This window comes from Phyllostomus discolor, chromosome 1 (assembly GCF_004126475.2).
Source record: "Phyllostomus discolor isolate MPI-MPIP mPhyDis1 chromosome 1, mPhyDis1.pri.v3, whole genome shotgun sequence".
Lineage (NCBI taxonomy): Eukaryota > Metazoa > Chordata > Mammalia > Chiroptera > Phyllostomidae > Phyllostomus > Phyllostomus discolor.
In genome coordinates, this window is record NC_040903.2 from 207,963,214 (window position 1) to 207,983,915 (window position 20,702).

A 20,702-nucleotide genomic window follows, 5' to 3' on the forward strand; every position below is an offset into this window, starting at 1 on the left:
TCTATGTGTAATAGGCATACATTTGCCCCACATTTGGTGCAAGCTGAGTGCAAGGGATATGCCGTTACTTTATTTCTAATTAATTCTGGACCTCACTTGATAAAAATTTAATTTCAGTTGTGTTTTCAGGGACCTTTCCCCTTCCCTAGGGTTCGAGGAACATTTGGGAGACTTTTATGTGTGCAGAGAATAAGGAAAAGCTCTGTGGGCTTCGGTTCCAGAGCGACCTCATCCACCTCTCCAGCACCTGCTCTGTTCCCTCTGAGCCAAGGGGGCGGCAGGAGTCCACAGCGGTGGCTCCCAGGGCCACGGCGCTGGTGCTCCTCTGCCTGTTTCACAGTGTCAGGTTTCAGTGTCAGAATTCTGCTGACTTCTTGAAACAAGCTGGGAGTGTTTCTTCTTTTTCCATTACCTGACACAGTTTGTGAAAAATACGTGTTATTTCTTCCTTAAATACTCAATGAATTAAGCACAAAAGTCATCTAGGTCTGAAGTCATCCTTGTGGTACGGCTTTCATTACACGTTCACATGAGTAGATATAGGACTACTATGACTGTTGCTTCTCTTATATCAGTTTTGATAATGGCATTTTTAGAAAACTCATTCAGTTCTTTTAAAATTTCATTTCAAAAATAAATAAGTAGATAAGAAACAAAAAGGAAGAAAGAAAAAGAAAGAAAGAAAGAAAGAAAGAAAGAAAGAAAGAAAGAAAGAAAGAAAGAAAGAAAAGAAAAGGAAGGGAGGGAAGGAAGAAAGAAAAGAAAGGAAGGGAGGAAGGAAAAGAAAATTTTATAATATTGCCTTAGGGTTATTCATCATATTCCTTCCTTTATTATCTTTTTTCCCTTTATTATCTTTTAAATGTAGTGATGTTCCTGTTTTCTTCCCTGATATTGGTCATTTGTACTTTTTTCTTTGATTAGTTTCATCAAGATTTATCAATGTTATTAGTCCTTTACCTCTATTGAGTCTCTCTATGGGATGTCTGTTTTCTATTTCATTACTTTCTTCTCTTATTTTTATTTCCTTCCTCAGACCTGTTTTTAAAATTTAATTGTTGTTCTAAGCCCTGGCTGGCGTAGCTCAGTAGATTGAGTGCAGGCTGCCAACCAAAGTGTCTCAGGTTCGATTCCCAGTCATGCCTGGGTTGCAGGACATGACCCCCAGCAACCGCACATTGATGTTTCTCTCTCTCTCTATCTCCCTCCCTTCCCTCTCTGAGAATAAATAAATAAAATCTTTAAAAAAGTTTAATTGTTGTTCTTTTTTAACTGCTTGAAATTAATGTTCATGTTATTTATCATGAGCCTTTCCTTTTTTTCTAATGTATGTAATTGAGGCTATGCATGTCCCTCGAATCATGGCTTTAGCTGCATTCCATATTTCACACGCTCATTGTCATTAATTTCTAAACATCATCTAATTTTCATTGTCATTTCTTCACTGGCCCATGATTGATAATTTCTAAACATATTGGAATTTTTCATTATCTTTTTGTTACTGAATTCTAGTCTAATGTCACCGTGATCTGAAAGTATTCTCTGTATAATTTCAATCTTTTAAAATTTGCTGAGCTGCTCAATGACTCAGAATATGGGTGATGTCAAATATTCTATGTGCTCTGGAGAGGAATGTGTATTCTACATTTGCTGAGTACACTACTTTTATAATTAGGTCGAATCTGTTAATTAACTTTGTTCACACTGTGCTGTCCTCACTGATTTTGTCTGCTGGCTATAATAATTACTAGGAGAGATATGTTAAAATTTCTTTTTTAAAAAAAGATTTTACTTATTTATTTTCAGAGAGAGGGGAAGTGAGGGAGAAAAAGAGAAGGAGAAACATCAATGTGTGAGAGAAACATCAGTCAGCTGCATCTCACATGCCCCCAACTGGGGCCCTGGCCCACAACCCAGGCATGTGCCCTGACTGGGAATCGAACCGGCACCTTTCAGTTCTCAGGTCAGTGATTAAACCACGGAGCCACACCAGCCAGGGCAAAACTAATTTTTATTTAGATCCTTTTTCTCCCATTTTCTACCTTCTTTTGAATTATCTGAGTATTTTTATTATTCTACTTTCCACTTCTCTTGGCTTATTATGTATCCCTTCATTGTCCTTTTAAAAATTATCCAGAGTTTAAAACATGCATCCTTGACTTATTAATGGCTAATACAAATTAGTTTTGTATTACTTCCTACACAATTTAAGGCCATGAGAACAATTTAACTTTGTTAATCTCTCCAGACTTAAGTTTTAGTTTGATCATATATTTTATTCCCTATATATTTTAAACTCCAAAGACAAATTATTCTTTTATACAGTTGATATATACTTCTATTTAACTATATAATTCTTATTTCTATTGATCTTCATGCCTTCCTACATCTCTGAGCTTTGATCTGGAATGCTTTTCCTTCTGTCCAAATAATGCTTTTAAGTATTTCCTTTAGTATATATCTGGCCATGATAATAATTTTAAAGATGTTTAGTTTTTCTTCATTTTTAAGAAATCTTTTAGGCAGGGGTAGAATTCATGGTTAACAGTTGTTTTAGCAATTTGAAGATATCATTCCATTTCCTTCTGACATCTATTGTTTGAGTTGAAGAGTAAGTTGTCAATCTTATTGTTGCTCCATTGAAGGCAAAAGTACCTGTTTCTCCAGCCCTGAGTGCTTTTCAGCTTTTCCTTTGTTTTTGTTTCCAGAAATCTCACTATGCTGTTTATAGGTAAAGGATTCTTTGTGCTCAGCCTGCTTGTGTGTTCTAAGGCTTCTTGATTCTGTGGGTTTGTATCATTTGTTGGTTTTAGGAAATTCTCAGCCATTTTTTCCCAATTATCTTTTCTGTTCCATTTTTCTCTCTCCTCTCTCACTAAAGTTCCAGTTACATGTCTATTAGGGCTTTCCACCCTATTTCACATGTCTTTCAGAGCCCTGTATTTATTTTCCATCATTCTGCCTCTCCATTCTTTATTTTGGGTATTCTCTTCTACCCTGTGTTCTAGTTCATTAACTCTCTCTTGAACAGCATCTGCTCCATTGAACCCATAGCTTTATTAAAGTATAATTTCCATTCCATAAAATTCACCTACTATAAATGTACACTCAGTGGGTTCAATGGTTTAGTATATTGGTTTCAGTATATTACTCAGTGGTCTCAGTATATTAATTCAGTTGTGCAGACTTTAAAGATTTGCGATACCCTAAAAAGCCCATCTATGTAGGTTTTAACTTCAGTAACTATATTTTTCTGATCTAGTTTCTTATTATTTTTCAGTTCTCTGGCAAATTTTTAAATCTTATCTTTTAACTCTTTGAATATATTTATCACATTTTAGAGACCATATATGGTTAATACACTATCTGGATTCTTATCTCATTTATCAATTTTTTCTTTGTTTTTAATCATGTCTTGTCTTTTTCACTGGGTGACAGATATAGTACATGAAAAACTCTAGTGATAATGCGCAGCTCTGAAAGGCTTATATTCCTCCCAAAAGGCTTTGTCCTTTGACCTCTGGCAGGCACTTAAGCTGGGGACACTAATCCGAAAATATTTTATTTTTGACTTCAGTCCCTGTGGGAATTTTTCTATTTCTGGTTCATCTTGACTTAGGGTTCCCGAAGAAAGTCTGAGTTGTTTACTAGGGATTCTGCTTTTTGGCAGGTCCTGAATACAGTTACCATGCCTCCAAACACGATGAGTTTGTTGAAAGTTCTGCTAAGCTTCTTAGTCTCTTAGCCACCACTTTTGGAATGGACAATTATCTGGAGAAAAATATCCAAAAGCTAGGCTCACCTCAGGCTTTTCCTCCTCCCACATTTTGGCTCTGCAATTTTTCATCACCTGATGGCTCTCCAGTGATTCTAAATGGACTTCTTTTTTTTTTTTTCATTTTAATTTTAAGCAGCTTCTCTCAGTAGAAGAGTTGATCTAAACAAAACTGATCTACTGTTGATAGATACACGGACTACCATGGTAACTGAGGTGACTACAATTTATCACACACCAGGACAATTTTGAAAAATGAAAGGAAGCACTCACTATGAATAATTACATTGGGGCCATAGGCATAAGCCAAAGCTACCACAAACAAATGGATATACGGTCCTCCTAATAATAGTACGTGGGATACTTCACTTAAAAATATTAAATTATTTCAAAATCACATTAGCCATATCAAGAATATGGAAGTCTTATCTCTTTCCTGTGTATGACTGAGTATGTATGACAGAATATGTATGTATTCAGGATAGAAATGACCCTTTGCTCAATGTGGGAAGAGACCATTGAGCAGCTCATTGAATCAATAGAGGGTGTTAACTATTCTACCCAGCCGGCTAATTCCAAACTCTGTTTCTCATGAAAGTCCTTGGCTGAGACTTGGTATCTCTAAAAGAGTAGTTTGCAAAGCTTTTCCAAACAAAAGAGAACTTTTCCTAAAAAGATAAGAGAGACGCCTTAGTGTTGAGAAGAAAGTGAACATAATTTCCAAGGAGAGCACTCTGTACTGTCCCTCCTCAACTCCATCTATTTCATTGGAAATGGTGCACTGGCCTCTCATCTGTCAGAAACTCTACGCTCTGTTCCATGAAAGAAACAATGTAACGAGCGAAGAGCTTGTTCTGTCTTGGCCCCTGGGGAGCTCAACTGGCCACCTGAGTCATCATCCTACTGCAAGCCTTTGGGCTGGAGACCTGTTCGTGACCAATGCCAGAGCTAAGCCCAAGGAGATGCTCAAGCAAATAAAACACGGTCAGTACCTAATTATAGACTCGCCACATCTTGTACTTTCCAACCTGACCCTTCCCGGAATGTCCATGATCCTATTCAGGATACAGCTCCCTATTCTTCATCTGCGTACTTGAGATGGCGGATCCAAAACAATGTTTTGTGTATAAACAGCCCAACATTTTTCCAAAACACAGGCTTCATCGGCATGTAAAGTAATTTGCCACATGCCTGGTGTTTGTATCCAAGCAGGTGGGTAATAGATTAGTTACTGAGATGTTAGTGCGTTTTCCCATCCACCACACAGTGCAGCAGAGGAAGAACACTAGTCAGTGAAAAGAAAGCAAGTCACAATTCCAATGACTTAACTGAGGTCCACATGCCATTCTCATTTACTAAGACCAACAGCAACCGAAATTGAAAATCAAGCATCGAAGACACTCAGCCTAGCAACACGTAGCGAGTTAAACTCAAGTGGAGAGAGACACTAAGGCCGATGACCCAGGGCCCGGCCCAGCTTAGACTATCTGTGGCCCTGAGGAATATCGGAGAGCTGAACTCCTCTGCTTGTCGACTTGCTAAAATACTGGCCCAAAGAAAGGCTGGCCTCGCTAAGCAAGGCCTAAAGCCAGAGGGGAAGGAGGGCCAGCCCTCTACCGAACGACTTGAGAAAGCACCAGCTGTTTTCTTCTACATCATACAAATAACCTAGAACCTCACGACCACCATTCCAATCACAAGTCAACTGTAAATAAAGGTCTTTCTCCACTCACAGCCATTTGTCGACGCTGCTTCATCTAATCCACTCTAGGGCAGGCAGGGTCTTACCTGTGTCGATCATCTCCCCGTCCCCAACCACGCAACAGTATCTGGACGTCAACAGATATTCCTAGAATGACTGACTGAATTCTCTGAACAACCCAGCAGAAGCCGAAAGCGCTGATTTCAACTAAACTAACCGCCCCCCACCTCCGCAATGGAAAGGCCACTGATGTTTGTAAAGTCTCTTCCAAACTTCAGGGGTTTAATTTTTTTCTCTAAAGATTTACTTTGACAAATTTCAAATCTGAGAAGCAAAGTTGAAGGAATAATATAATGAATAAGTTGCAAACGACAACACTGCATCCCTAAATAGGTCAGCAATTATCTCCTTAGAACAAGAACATTCTCCTTTCATTCAGAGGTTTAATTATTTTTTTTAGAACATACTGCATGTTCAAAACGGAGTGGTAGGGGCCATTTTCAAAAGGGCAGCACAGCCCTGGCTGGGTAGCTCAGGCGATTACAGCACTGGCCCAATACATCAAGCTTGCAAGTTCGATCTGGGGTCAGAGCACATACAAGAATCAACCAATGAATGCATCAATGAGGGAAAAACAAATCAATGTTTCTCTCTCACCTCCTCCCTCCTCTCTCTCTAAAATCAATCAATATTTTTTTTAAAAAAGCTCAGCACAAAATTCATACCTTCAAGGAAGTTATTATATAGTTGGAAATTTAAACTATACAAATATGAAATAATTGAGGACAATTAGATCCTAAACTTGGTGGCCTGACCATAAATGAAACAGCAGCTCAGAGAGAGAAAAATCGGGTCAGGCTGAAGTCTCAGAGAAGAAAGACGTAGAAGAGGGAGGACTTGCTGCTTCTTAAACCCGTTTCCTTTCTGCCCCAGGCTCCCACCCAGACGGCCTTTCCCAGCAGCCCCTGCGTGCAGCCAGATCGGGCGATATGACCAAGTATTACCTAATGGAATAGGAGAGGAAGCAGAATTCGCAACACCTAGCACAGGCTGCTAAAACCTGTTACTCAGGAGTTTCCGTGTTCTTTCCTTTTTGCCAGTGGGTCCAAACAAACACAATGACCTTGGGAGCCGCGGGTTAAAAATGGCAGAGCCACAGATTGGAAAGCGTCTGGCTCTCCAAATCACTACCCAAACGGGAGCCACCTCCTAATCAGGACACCCATTTTGTTTTTTATGTATTCATTTTTATTGGTTTTTTTAGATTTTAAAATTATCAAGCGTTTGCAGGTTCAGTTCCACTACCTAATATTTCTGCTAGCTGTTGTTCACGATGCCTTGTTTCCTTATGCATGTGTGTATGCTTATGGTTTTTGTTCTGCTTTGTTTTATTTTACTGGGACCTTACGCTTGTCTTTCTGAGACTTTATCAGCGGGGATTCTTGAGGGTTTGAGTTGAAGGTGAACTTCTCTAGGTTTTGTATTTGTCTCTACGAGGTGCCTGGGATCATCACCAATCCAAATACAAATAAATGTGTAAATAAATAAGAGGAGGAAACAAGCATACACACTGCAAGCAGGATTAGACAGAGTAAATGCAGGAAATGAAGAAGACTGAAAAATTATCTAGACTTTAGCACATAAAGATATACCAAGAGACAGAAAGTATGAAAGTGAAGTTAAGACATAAAAATGACAGCAAACAAAACGCTAACATATACCTAATCTGAAATTCAGAAGTAAAAGAGAATTGTACAGAGCAGGGACAAATTCTGAGAATCTTCAAGAACTAATGAAAAAAAGTAATCCAAAAATTCACACACACACACACACACACACACACATCTGAGCTAAAAAAGAAATACATAAGAAATTCACATCTAGACAATTTACAATATGTGAAAAACAAAAAGAATGCCTTCAAAGCAGCCATAACATACTCTTGAAAACAGATTACCTTCCGTGGCAAGTGCCAATTGGACTTGCCGCTGATTTCTCAGCAGAAGCCAGAAAACAATGGGGCATCTTCAGTGTGTTGAAAAAAAAAAAATAACTAGAATTTTATACCTAGCAAAACTATATTTTAAGAAAACATAAAAAAATAAAATTTTCCAACAAACAATAACTGAATTAGTTTTCCCTCAATTGATTTCCCTAAACGAAATCTAAGAAGAGAGGTCATCTGAGGGGTGGGGGAAGGAGGGGGAATTATAAGCAAAGAAAGCAGAAAATGTATGGATAAATATGAATAAACACTTTTATTTTTAAATGAGAATGTCTGACCTGTGGGACCTAAATTGCAAAGTGGGTGGTATGACTGGCGTTAAGGTGTTTGCATCATTTGAGAGGAAAGACATTAACTAGCTTTAGACTTTACTAAGACTGTTCATAGCAATGCTGTAATAACAAAACAACCCAAAAGTCCATTGATGGTAAAACAGATGAACTTTAGTATATCCACACCATGGAATATTATATAGCAGTAAAGAAGTGAATAAATTAAATTACACTCAATAACACAGGTGTTTCTCAGGAACATAATGTTGAACAACAACCAAAAAGGAAAATTGTAGAAATATATATATATACAAGGTCTGTCTGGGAAAAGTCCAACCATTGTTATTATAAGAGAATGGTTTGCACAACATGGATGTAACCTGGCAGCCAAGGCCAGTGGACAGGAATGCACATGTGTGAACAATGCCGACTTCACTGCACTAAGTGGGGGTGGCAGACCCTGTTGAGTGAGCATGTGTACTGAGTGGCCATCACATTCAAAATGACTGAGTGAGTAGAGCAACAAATATGCATCAAAGCTTGCATTTTTTGCATGAAGCTTGAACATTCATCTAGGCAAAAACTATTCAGATAGTTCAGAAGGCCGTAGCTATGGGCCACTGGTGATTGGCAGCTTCATTACAACAACCACCCCACTCATGCATCTCGTCTTGTTCAGAGGTGTTTGTCAAAACATGAAATCACCCAGGGGACTCAGCCCCACTACAGCCCCAATTTGGTGCCCCATGACTTCTGCCTTTTCCCAAAACTAAAATCACCTTTGAAAGGGAAGAGATTTCAGACTGTTGATGAGATTCAGGGAAAGACAACAGGGCAGCTGATGGTGACTGGGAGAACTGTGTGAGGTCCCAAGGGGCCTACTTTGAAGGGGACTGAGGTGTCATTGTCCTGTGTACAATGTTTCTTGTATCTTGTATCTCCTTCAATAAATGTCTCTATTTCTCATAGTACATAGCTGGATGCTTTGTGGATAGGTACAGGCGTATCTGTAATGTTTTTGTTTGTAGGAAAGCATGCACACCTAAACTACAACACATACAGTTTCAGGGTAAAAAATGTGGTAAAACTGTTAAAAAAACAACAACAACCATGGGCACAAACCAGAAACGACACATTTCACATCCACTAATATCCTAATGACTACAATCTTGCCATTCTTAGCTGCAAGGGAGTCTTACAAATGTGGTTATTAGCTGCTGCCAGCCAAAATGTGGGGAGAATGGACACAGGTGAGACACGAGTAGACTCTTCCACAGGCAGAGATTCCATAGCTTTGAAAGTCAGACTTCGCCCTGGGATAGGATTTTCTACGATGTAATAGGGGTCTGGAGGACCCAGCCCAGATAATTCACCCGAAGGCTGTAGAAGATGCTGCTTTCACCGGTTAGGGATTTTCAAGTCCCTCATCTTTCTGACTCAGCAGTAAAAGAATGAGATCACAGGTGGGAAGAAGAGAAGAACCTGCTCCTTTTGCATTCCGGGTAACTATGGGGGAGGGGATAAGAAAATGAGACAGCGGGGTGGTTGGCTGCTGGTGCCGACTCACCCCCGGGTGACTCCACTTCCTGCATGCAGAGGGAAAAATCCCTGCGCATCTGCATCGCTAGGGGAGACGGCCTGTACCCGTCTGGGGCGCAGCGTCATCAGCCTGGTGCTGCCGCAAGATCCAGCACAGGGAGCTACGAGGTGGTGCTTCAGGAGGCTCTGGCCACAGGAGGGGACCCCTTGCAGAGACCACCAGGCCAGCAGGCTTGATGGAGGGTGTGGCCAACACCCAGGGTTTGCTGCGTGCAGCTGAGGCGGGATGGAGTCAGCAGGGACGCCGCGGAGGGTTCTGATAAAGCTGAGAGGACAACCAGCTTATCAACTTATGTGGCAACCTGGGAGTCATTTATTGGGTCCCAACCCATGCTACCTTCTTTCATTAAATAAAACAGAATGAAAAAGATAAGAGTGCCTCCCAGTGTAGCAAGAATAATACCGTATTGTGAAAGTTATGTTTCAGCCACACATGTTACTTAGTAAAAGTTCTGTATCGCTCATCCATGCACACATTTGTCCTATATGCTTACTAGAATTTCATGACACTGTTATCTATATCTCCCTGTGAGTCTGTGGAAGCCACCGCACTAGACTACGGGTTATAGAAGCCACAGCTCTCAATTGCTAGTACAGTACTGTCATTGTCATTGTCAATGTCGTTGACAGGTTCTGTGCCTTTAAGTGAAACAACATGTTATAACAACACCATGTTTACCATAGGCTAATTGATATAAACAAGAGCTAAGTTCCTAAGGCATTTCATCAACATTAAAATGTTATAATGTTATAACAAAATGACCTTGAATAAAACTGTTATTCAAGGACCTACTGCACAGAACAAGCAGTACCAGTGGGCAAGCGCCCTAGGGCCTTAGAGCAGAGCACCCCACCCCCCTCCAAGGAGCCTGAGCCTGCTCGTCCTCCCTGAGAAATAAAGGGAGGAGCACCCTGGACGCCCCGTCCCCCACACACCAGCACGGGCGAAGGAGGTGGACAACACGGGCATTGTGTTCCTAGGAAGACAGAGTCATCTTAAGCAACTGTTTGGGCTGTTAGATCAAACTAAGTTTTGAAATGGATGGGATCCAGAGTGACTACTCTTTCCCCTGGTGTCCATGGGTGTTTTCTGGGGAGGAAGACTTGCCGTAGACAAAATAAACCAACGGCCCTTTTTCTGCACACTGAGCTGCAGAGTGGGTGGAACCTGTGACCCTGCAGCATGTGAAAGGGGACGTGCCAGCTGGGGCCGGGGGCAGGATGCACGAGGGCAGGCGGCTGGAAGGAGCGAGGTGAGCTCACAGGCGAGTGAAGCCTGCCCAGAACTGAGGGCATTTCCTGAGCACTGATGGGTAGGGCCAGATTACAGAAGGTCCTGAAGGTTAGGCTGAGGAGGACAGACTGGGTAAGGTGACCCACGGGAAGCCACCACAGGTCCCAAGTAGAGAGACATGATGACAACAATGACCACTTAAAAATAAAACTAGCTACAATAATTTCAGTTGTAACTGCGTGCCAGGCTGTGTGCCAAGGGCTTCCCAGGGGCTTTATGATTGGCCTTCACAATAATCGCCTCCGGATTTCCATGTCACTGAACCTCAGGTTATGGTGGGACGTAAACCAGGTGCTGCCCAAGCTTTCCACCTGGGACGCAAGGACTGCGGTCGTCGCATCGAAGGCAAAGCAAACAGACAAAACGAGTGCCCTATTGAAAAGTTCTGCCTGAACGTTTGGATTCTGAACTTAGGCCATGTCCTTTGCTCCCTTCCCACTGAACAGCCACCGTCCCAGGATCTTCAATCATTTGGAAGTTTGGAGCCCTCTGGAAAAAAACAATCTTTCCTCTAAGGTGTCTACTTTTCTGAGATTGTGGGAGGAGCTCCAGAGTAGAGACAGGTCAGAGAAGCAGCTGATGCCCCGGCTGAGCCCCTTTCAGGTCCTACTTTCTTAGCACACAGCCATGCAACCGTCAGCTGCACCAATGGCGTCCACAAGCATCTGTCTGAGCACCTCTTTCGCCAAAACCCACTCCGCCAGCTCGCACGGCCATCCTCGAGTGCGGCGATGCAAGGCCCGAGAGCAGCCGTCCACCGGTGACTGAAGGCGACATGTGGCATGTTGGACAGCAGCTCTGGCAAGCTGCAGTGGGCCTTAGCTCCCCTGCACAGGGGTGACTGGAGAGAAACGTCACTATTGGCTGCCTTCCCTTTCTCATCTCCCACCCTTGCCCTGGCTGGTGTCTTCCCAAGTAACCGACCTACCCGGGAACCGGCCTTGCAAGGCCAGCTTCTAAATAAAAACAAAAGGCATGTGCCCCAAGGAAGGAACTCAGGGAGGGCATCACTTCCATCTGTCAGTATCAGCTTAGAACATGAACTTCAATAGAAGGACATTTACAGTGTAAGAGGCCAATCGGAGTGAGAGAACAGATGGTGGGCTGGGCGGGAGTGATTTCTGCACCCTCACGTCCCCAGCACAGTTCCGGTGTGCTGCAGGTGCCCCATGACTCTTCGCTGAATGAATGGCTGGGTGACTGGTTTCCCCAAATTTGTGTGTGTACTCAGCGGAGTCAGCTCCCAAGACAGAAACGAACACAGAGCTCCTGGCTTAGATGAGGAAGTCACACTGACCTCCGCTTGGCCTGTCTAAGCCCATGTGGGGCTGGTGTGGTTTAGGGGTAGGGAGACCCACAAAGGAGATACTGGACACCCTGCTAATCTGACAACTGAAGCCCACTGTTTGTTTGCTTTTTTAACTCAGGAAGAAATTAAAGAGACGCATTTGCACCCCGGAGTTTTGGGGCAGTTCATGCAAATGACAACGGTGAAGGTGGTCTAGGAAGTCTGTTTCTGTGGATGCCACCAGCAGAAAGCCTAAGAGTAACATCAGTGGTCCAGGAAAGCCGTGTCCCTGGGGAAAGGGCCATCCAGTTACCAAAGGGGCGAATGAGCTCGGGTGTAGACGAAGCGGCACACGGCGATGATTTACGAAGATGATCACTAACCAGAAAGTCCCTCCCATCACTGATGGTCAGACGGGGGACACAGAATGATAAGCATGGCCCTGTTTTCTTGCCAGAGTCATGGCAAATTTTCCCCAGCCAACCCTGCCATTATTCCCAGGAGGAGACTCTGTCATCAGCCTGGAAAAGGACGTCATGACCCAGGGGCAGAGACAGAGGGACCTCGAGGAGACAGCCAGCGGGGTGGCCACACCTGCAATTTGGAGTCAGGGTAAGAACCACGTGGCGACCAAAGAGTGTGGCTCTGAGAACACAGTTGCCTCAGTTTTTCATCTGTCAAATGGGATGTTAATGTTTATTGCCATTACTTAGTAGTAGTAGTAATTCATTCTAGGTTATTATAAGAATCAATTAAAATAATGCAGGGGCAACACCAGATATATGAGAGCCCCTTACCAGTGTGATATGGTTTTTCTATATTATCCAATATTGCCAAACTTACCCAGAGTAATGTTTTCCTTTTTCAAGACACCATTCTAAATGCTAAATCTAGTCCTACAAAACAATATGGCAGTCTCAATTTGGGCATGTATTAACTTGTCATTAAGTGGTAATTGTTTTCATTTTAAAGGCTGCAAAAATGCTTCAGTTTGCCTAATCGGGAAACTTCAGAGTGTGAGGAGATATTTAAGTCCCCCAAAATAGCAAAGTTTAAATGCTCACTCAAGAACCACCCTGGCTGGTGTGGCTCAGTGGACTGAGCACAGGCCTGTGAACCAAAGGGTCACCAGTTCAATTCCCAGTCGGGATACATGCCTGGGTTGCAGGCCAGGTCCCCAGTGGGAGGGGTGCATGAGAGGCAACCACACATTGATGTTTCTCTCTCTCTCTCTTTCTCCTTCCCTTCTTCTCTCTCTAAAAATAAATGAAAATAAAGTCTTTAAAAAAAGAGGAAGAATCACTGGTCTATTATCATGAATACACCTTGGGGCAGTTCTGTTGGTTTTCTATGGCAGGTGGGAGGAGGAATAAAATAGCTTTAAACAGCCTAAACAAGAACATCTTAGTCAATACAATTAAACAAATAAAAGTTAACCACAATCATTTTCATCCACTCCCACAGGCAACTACTTTGTGTTTAGACTAGTTTTATCTTTGCGGAGGAAAGATTTTCCCTAAAAAAGAAAACGTTCCAGCCCTAACTGGTGTGGCTCAGGTGGTTGGGCCTCCTCTCATGAAATGAAGTGTCACAGGTTCAATCCCCAGTTGGGGCACGTGCCCTGGTCGCAGGGTCAGTCCGTGGCCGGGGCGCTTGGGAGAAGCAACAGGCCGATGCATCTCTCTCACATCCATGTTTCTCTCCCCGTCTCTCTCTCCCTCCCGTCCCCTCTCTCTAAAAGTAAATGAGCAAAATATTTAGAAAAAGAAAATGTTCTAGCACAACTTTTTGGAAGAACTGGGGCTTCCCGGGACACCGATGATTTTCATCACCATCTCTACCCCCACGCAGGTAAGAGAAACACGGCAAGCACCGTGGAAGGAATAGGCAAACATTGAGAGGAATGTGTATTTTCTCCTTCTACAAACGCCCCAACTGTTCAGCCTCCATGAAACAACACAGGGAGGTTGGCCGTGGCCTTGAGAAATACGACGCTCCTCTAATTTGCTGGCCCTCTCCGCTGGTTTCTCCCCACCTCCGTAAACCGTGCGTCTGTGAATCAGGGCCAGTGAGAACCGAGAGTGGAACTCAAGGGGACCCTCCACCTGCCGCCACCAGAGATCTTAGCACCTATGGCCCCTGGGATGTGGACTAGGGGAACTGAGCCCAATCCCAGCACTGTGGTTTCCGTCAGTCTCATAACTAGACACGGTCATTTGAATCTGTTTCATGATATTCCAATATCAGCTGTGTGTTATCATCGTGTTCAACACTCAAAACACCAGGGAGCCTGCCAGGCAGATTATATAGCTTGGGAAAAAAACTTTCATTTCATGAATGACACTTACTATGAAATAACTTTCGGTGACAGATAGGATAACAGTGGTAGAACATACCCTGAGGTGGTCAGAATAAACTCATGCATCCTGGTGCAGTCATAACCAATGGATCTCAAACACTCTGTGCTACGTTTGTATAACTTGTAAGGAAAGGGGGGCCCTGGTTTGTGAGCAACCCTTAAGACACTCTTTGTCTTCCCTCCTTACAGACTGGACCTGGGCTTTTTCATGCGTATGGCCAGCCCAGTCTTTCTGCAGGCTGGCTCATTAGACTGCACGGTATCACACACCTGGCTCCTGCTCCCTCTGAACACAAGCACCATCTTAAACTGGCAGGACGAAAGTTCTCTCTTCATCTAAGATGGTCCAGGACTTCCCTCCAGCCTTGGGAGAATATTCTGGGCGCTTGAAAAGCCGTGGTTTTCAGCTTGTGTTCAGAGCAGTATTAGGGTTCCAGGGTGTGCCCCAGGCACAGGGGATGAGAGCGGCCCTGGGCTTCTGGCTCTTGGTTCCCTCGCAGCATCTCTGTTTTCATTCCACTCATGTATTAGGGCCTTGCGTAAGACTTCACTTGGTGCTAAATATAAATAAAAAATGAGGTCTCCGAAAAGGTGCGAAAGCCATCGTGGCAGCGAACGGTCCTGTCTTGCTCGGGCACTCTCAGCTCCCTCCCCAGGCTGCTCCCCTCAGATGGGGTTTATAGACGTACTGCCCTTTGAAGAAACCCGCCCTGTTTCTTCTTCCGGAATTTGCAACATGCATCAATTACAACAAATTATGTGTGTGTACAACATCCAACAATAATCCAGACTTTTGCACAATAAATCTTCTGAGTTAAGACCGGTCTTCTCAGATGGACTCACACTGGTTTCAGCATGGCCCTAGTTTCCATTTCTAACCCTTCCCCAACATCAGATTTCTGTTACCAACAAAGTAGGCATATACCTGACATGTAGTCTCAATGCATTTTTTTCTTATGTGCAAAGAGAGTGCAGCTGCCTCGCTCCCTTTCCCTCTCTAGGCTAATCCAAAATCAAGGCTGGCATTCGCTTGGTATTCTAGACTAATTATTAGAAATCTAGCACGGCCACCCAAAAATCCCTGCTGCGGTGCATATGTGTACTTCGGACGACTGAAAATGAACGGGAACTTGACCGAGTATCTTGTTCATTTGTATTGGTAAAATAAGTCGTACGTAGTAGCATAAAGATCGGTTCTTCTGGTCCCCAAGCCAAAAATAAACAAACAGAAATGCCAAAGATTTCCAGTGACTTCATGGTGATCCTCAGAAGTCCCTTTGGAAATGGAGCGTTCTGCGCAAACCGCCTGACAGACAATGGAACATGAAGGCAGATTCTAGAGACCAACAAATCCCATTCATTTCCTTCGGTTTGTAAAAACAAGCAACTGACATGTTTCCTGCCAATGAACACAGCCACAGATAAGAAAGCTCCTTACAGGAAATCCTTTGCTAAAAGAGAACAGTTGTGCCATGAAACTTAACCTTTTTCACCAGCTCACAATCCATTCAACATCTGACAAGCAGGGATCATGAAATATGTGCTAAATCGCCCCAACAATGTTAGGGTTCTTTCCAACTCCTCTCTCCCCCAAGGCAATTAGTTGATGAAAACAAGGTGAATTTGCTGCTTTTTTTTAAAAGATCAGTGCTAATTAAATGAGATTTAAAACTGACCATTTTCAATTAAGATAAAGCAATACAATGCTCTAAATCATCATGATTGGAAGGAAGATATTTCCAAATGAATATCAAAAACTTTGAATGGAAAGACTACCATTGGCAAGATTAGAGAAATACAAGAAACACAATGTCTTTGTATTGAGAAGGTTCAGTGTTCATCCCCAGAGCCAAAATTTCGGAGAGGGCCTCCTTGGTTTATTTTTTTTAGCAAAGGGAAAGTGGGGCGGCGGGGAGGGGGTGTCTCCAAGCTTTTCTTCACCCCATCCCTGAAACCATTACCAAGACATTGAAAAGATTCACAATCTTGATTTTGGGAACCTCTCCTTGTCCTAAAAATTTACTAATGGCGTTCTTCTCTAGTCACAAAAGAAGAGGAAACTTTTGTTAAGTTAACCAAATAATAACAGTTGCAGTTTTGAAACCATTCTTATTTTAGATTTCGTTTTCCTCTTCCCCATCAGCTACTGAGAACACCTCCCTCCCCCAGAGCACCAGCCACAGCCCTCCCTTCTTTACCTCTGCACAGGCAGCCCTGGGGCGGTTTCTGAAATGCCACAGTTCTTGGAATTCAGCTGCGAGAGTTCAACTGGGAACCCTCCTGCCAACGGAGAGCCTTCATTACACCTTCCCCCCGACGACCTTTCATCCACAGGTAACATGTTATGTTACTGGTCTTTACAGCTCTGAAAAGAGTTTCATTCCAACATACAGCAGACATACAAATCAATCTGACTCACAATTAAGCGCTCAAATACCTTTTTCGGCTTTCCTTGCACAACTCAGAAGCAGCAAAATGCCAAGTAAGCACGTGTGCTCACCCTTGCTTTAAGGGTTTTTTTTCCCCCCTCTCGTATTTTCCATAAAATATAGTTATGAAATCTAGGAGACTGCATTTTTGGTTGTTGTGGTAAAATGACCTTGATTTGACAGGCACGGTCTCAGGTTTCAACAGATGCTGTGGGAAAGCTCACAGAAGCCAACATGTTCTCCAGGCATCTGTGATGACATGCAGGATTTTTTTTTTTAAAGTGCTGGTTATGGTCGTGTATGTGTGGTGGGGAGGGGGGTTACTCTTCTTAGTTTCCATGACAACCATGTCTCCACTCATGGTTACTAGATACCATCCACTTCCTGTGACTAAATTTTTAAGCCAATCAGAAAAGTGTTTATACATTGAACAACTTCTGGGAGGGGGCTTCTTTAACTGGGGTGCTTTAAGGCTCAAATGGAGATGTCCACCAGCCTTATATATTTTTTCTCTTATACATACAATATTTCACATCATTTACTAACTCATTCTCATAAGAATACCTTTTCTTTCTTGGATTTGAAATGCATTCTCCTCAACCCAGAAGCCAATTTTGACTGCTCTTCGTCGCCTTTTTGCCCCACTGTTGCAGACTTAAATTTAGTGCATGCTAGCTGCTAATGCACAGACACATTAGCAAAGTAAAAGATACATTATCAAAGTAAGCATCCATCTGCTGATGGTGCTATTTCAGACCAAAAACCGGTTAGGAAAAATTACTCTAAGTTGAACAACTTTGCATGCTACAACTCCTGAGCAGAAAGCATCCAGTATGGACTGGAAAGTGATATGTCTCCAAATGTAAGCCAGCGGCTGACGTCTGCAAAGAAATTTGTCAACAAAATGGCCTACTTTAATCTTGATAGCAACAACGACAAAAAAAAAAAATTTAAACTTAAAGGCATGTCGGGCAGACCGCACCTGAATTAAAAACCAATCTTGCAGGAATCTGGGCGCGAGACGGCTAATCTGAATTTACAGCGCGGTTGTACCAGGAGGTTTGGGGTGACTGTTTTCCCAAGTCCGTCTCCCTGACCAATCAGGGTGAGAGCTGAAGTGAGCTACAGTCAGCGGTGCAGGCTTCCCAGCTCTGCGCTCTCCGGCTGCACTCCCCTCTTTAAGGCAGAGCTGGCGATCAATGAAAAACAGGGAACAAAAGGAATAGAACGGGGTCTCTTCCTCAGCTAAGGAAAACGATTCCCTCTTTCCCCAGTGGGCCGCTCGCACCCTGCCCACCCCGGCTGCACACGGAAGCTCCCAGCAGACCCAGTCCTTTCAGACGAGGCACATTTTACACTGGCAATCATGTGTCCCAACTGCTGGCAAACGTGTCACCTTAAGCACATCCTGTGTGACAGAGAACGGCCGGGGCCCAACCCATTGAAACTAATAAATTACATAAATTAATAATCCCACAATCAAAAAGCTGCCGAGAAAGAATGCGTTTCCCTTCCCCAAATGTCATCCCCGAGAGTACAAACAAAGCATGAAAAATAGTCTCTTCAGCCTTCCCCAGCTAGGCGTCATGGTTTTCTCCTCGAAACAATGTTTCTCCAAAACGAGAAATACTCTGACGGCCCTCGGAGGAAACTCGCATCTGTAGGTATCACATCAGGATAACCAGCTACAGTATTTGAGAAGAGGCTTGGGCTGCCCACAGATTGGACACTCTGTTTATAATGGATAGCAAAACAGTTGCGACAGCAATGCTGGAAACTCTGCTCGAGCCCAACTCCACCTTTAACACGCTAGTTCCCTGAAAATAAAAGTAACGCCTGGGGAGCCCACAAAAGTAAAGCCCTAGTCAGTCATTAACAGAAATCACGTCAATGATCTGAGAAATTTTTAAATTAGCCATTTCTCTGCTACATTTTTTTAAAATTAAACGACTATGCACAAATTTCTGAGAAACTTTTTTTTTTAAAAAAATAAACTTACTTTTGAGACAAAACTAATGAAAACATGCAACTTGCCATCCCTGGACCTCTCCCATATGGGCTGCAGGCTATAAATCAATCGAGCCAGGTGGAAATACGGGGGCGGACCCCTTAAAAAAATCAAAGGGTGCCCCAAAATGCAGCAGCCTGAATAGTGAGGGCTTCTCGTGACAATGCTGAACCAGAGCAGAAGATCAGGAGGCAGGAAATGAGCCCCATTTTCGTTACCTTCGATCGCCTGCCCCCCGCGCTGCTTCTCGCGGCTGCATTGGGGGGCTGCGGCGGCACTGGACTCGCGGGTGGCCCCGCTGCCGGGTCGCGCCGTCTCCCGGCGGAGCTGCAGCCGAACGCGGCCGGAACCCCGGCTCCAGCCCCGGCGCCCGCCCGGGGTCGGCGGCGCGGCTGCTCCCCGGGCCCGGAGCCCTGCTGGGTCCTAGTGCGCGCCGCGAGCCCGCCGGTGGCGGCGTCTGCGCCCGCTGTAGGGCAGGCAGCTCTGAGCCCCGTGAATCCCCGCGCAAACCGAAACGCGCGTCGGCCCCTTTCTAAACCGGACGCCGTATGTGCGAATGAACTGGAGCTTACTGTTAAATCCTGGAGTGAGATGCTAAAGAAAACCGTTTGCTACAGCTGGACTCATAGAAGGCGGCTGTTGGTAGCTGCAGCTCCAGTGTAAAACAGGGCAGTAACGTTTCCGTAGGTGTTTGCCGGTGCACGTGTGATACTGTATATTCACAGACGGTAAGAGACAGTGCGGGATCGACCAAGATAGGTGTCAAAAATATAACGCAAAATAGAAAGGCAAGCAATGTTTTAAACAGTTTTTCCATTTTTTTTCCCTAGCAAGTCCTTTTGCATCTTGCTGTCTCTTATTTATCATACGCTATTTTAAATAACAAAGGCCCATATGGCTAAACATGCAATCATTTGATTTTCAAGAGACCTCAAAAATCCCATCAAAATGTGCACTAGTGTATCTCTTAAGAAATCAACAAGAATTAATGGCGGCATATGGTGTGCCTTCTAGAGAAAACTTAATTACAAATTAAAACAATTGCAAAAATTCACAAATTCAGTAAACTGAAAGTAAATTATGATTCTAGGCATATACACGAAGCAGCTTTTGTACACTTAGGAAAAATGCAAGTTCTATTTTTGTAAAATGTGGAAAGGGTGTTACATGAACCCCCTATAACAGATTACCCACACTGTCCCCCAAAAGGGCCGTCAGTGACCCCTCAACACCTTCATTCGCTGAAACCCGCCTGGAAGGCAACTTTTAAACTTGCAAGTGCTCGTTTAAGAGGACAATTCTTATTAGCCCTTAATTCAAAATAAAAGCAGGTTACTGTGAAAAGCCTGTTTGAAAGGCTTCAAGACAGGGAGCTTGCTTTCAGCCTTTGATATCTCCGAGTTTGAAGGTCACGATTCTGTAAAACTGCTAATAACAATGGCACTGTGGTTTGACACCCAAAGGAAAATCAAATATGTGTTTTCTGAGTTCTATTTTTGGAGCAGAAAAAGTCCCTTTGAAACGTACTCTTGCCCCCTCCTTCCCAACTGTAGCTAAATAAAGGTAATGGAGGACTTTTAGTATTAATTAAATGTCGAAAGCACCTTTTCTGCTGCCTTATGTCCACGCAAAGAACGAGCTGTAACGTGTTACATTTGCCCATCTTCGAAGCACTCTCACCTACATCTCGTGCGGTCTTTGCCACACCTGTTGTAAGACGGACATATGATTCCCAGTTGTTAAATGAGAAAGTAGAGGTATTAAACTGTAGTAAAATCATAACATTTCCAACCGATTTCTGCTTTCCCTTTCTTTTTAAAACGATTTCATTTATTTATTTTTAGAGAGTGGGGAAGGGAGGGAGAAAGAAAGGGAAAGAAACATCTGTGTGAGAGAAACATCAGCTGCCTCTCACATGCCCCAAACTTGAGGACCTGGCCTGCAACCCAGGCATGTGCCCTGACTGGGAAT

At 43.5% G+C, this 20,702-nt stretch overlaps 1 protein-coding gene across 2 annotated transcripts in view; it reads right to left on the minus strand.

Moving 5' to 3' along the window:
• Positions 1-19,127, minus strand: part of FOXN3 (forkhead box N3) — a 362,322-nt gene extending 343,195 nt beyond the window's left edge. Inside the window, exon 1 of one of the 2 annotated variants that reach the window (XM_036013048.1) lies at positions 18,950-19,127. The gene's annotated coding sequence lies outside the window, so the exon portion shown is untranslated. The remainder of the gene's footprint in view (positions 1-18,949) is intronic. The other variant, XM_028505943.2, reaches the window with a different exon arrangement.
• Positions 19,128-20,702: the final 1,575 nt, after the last annotated feature.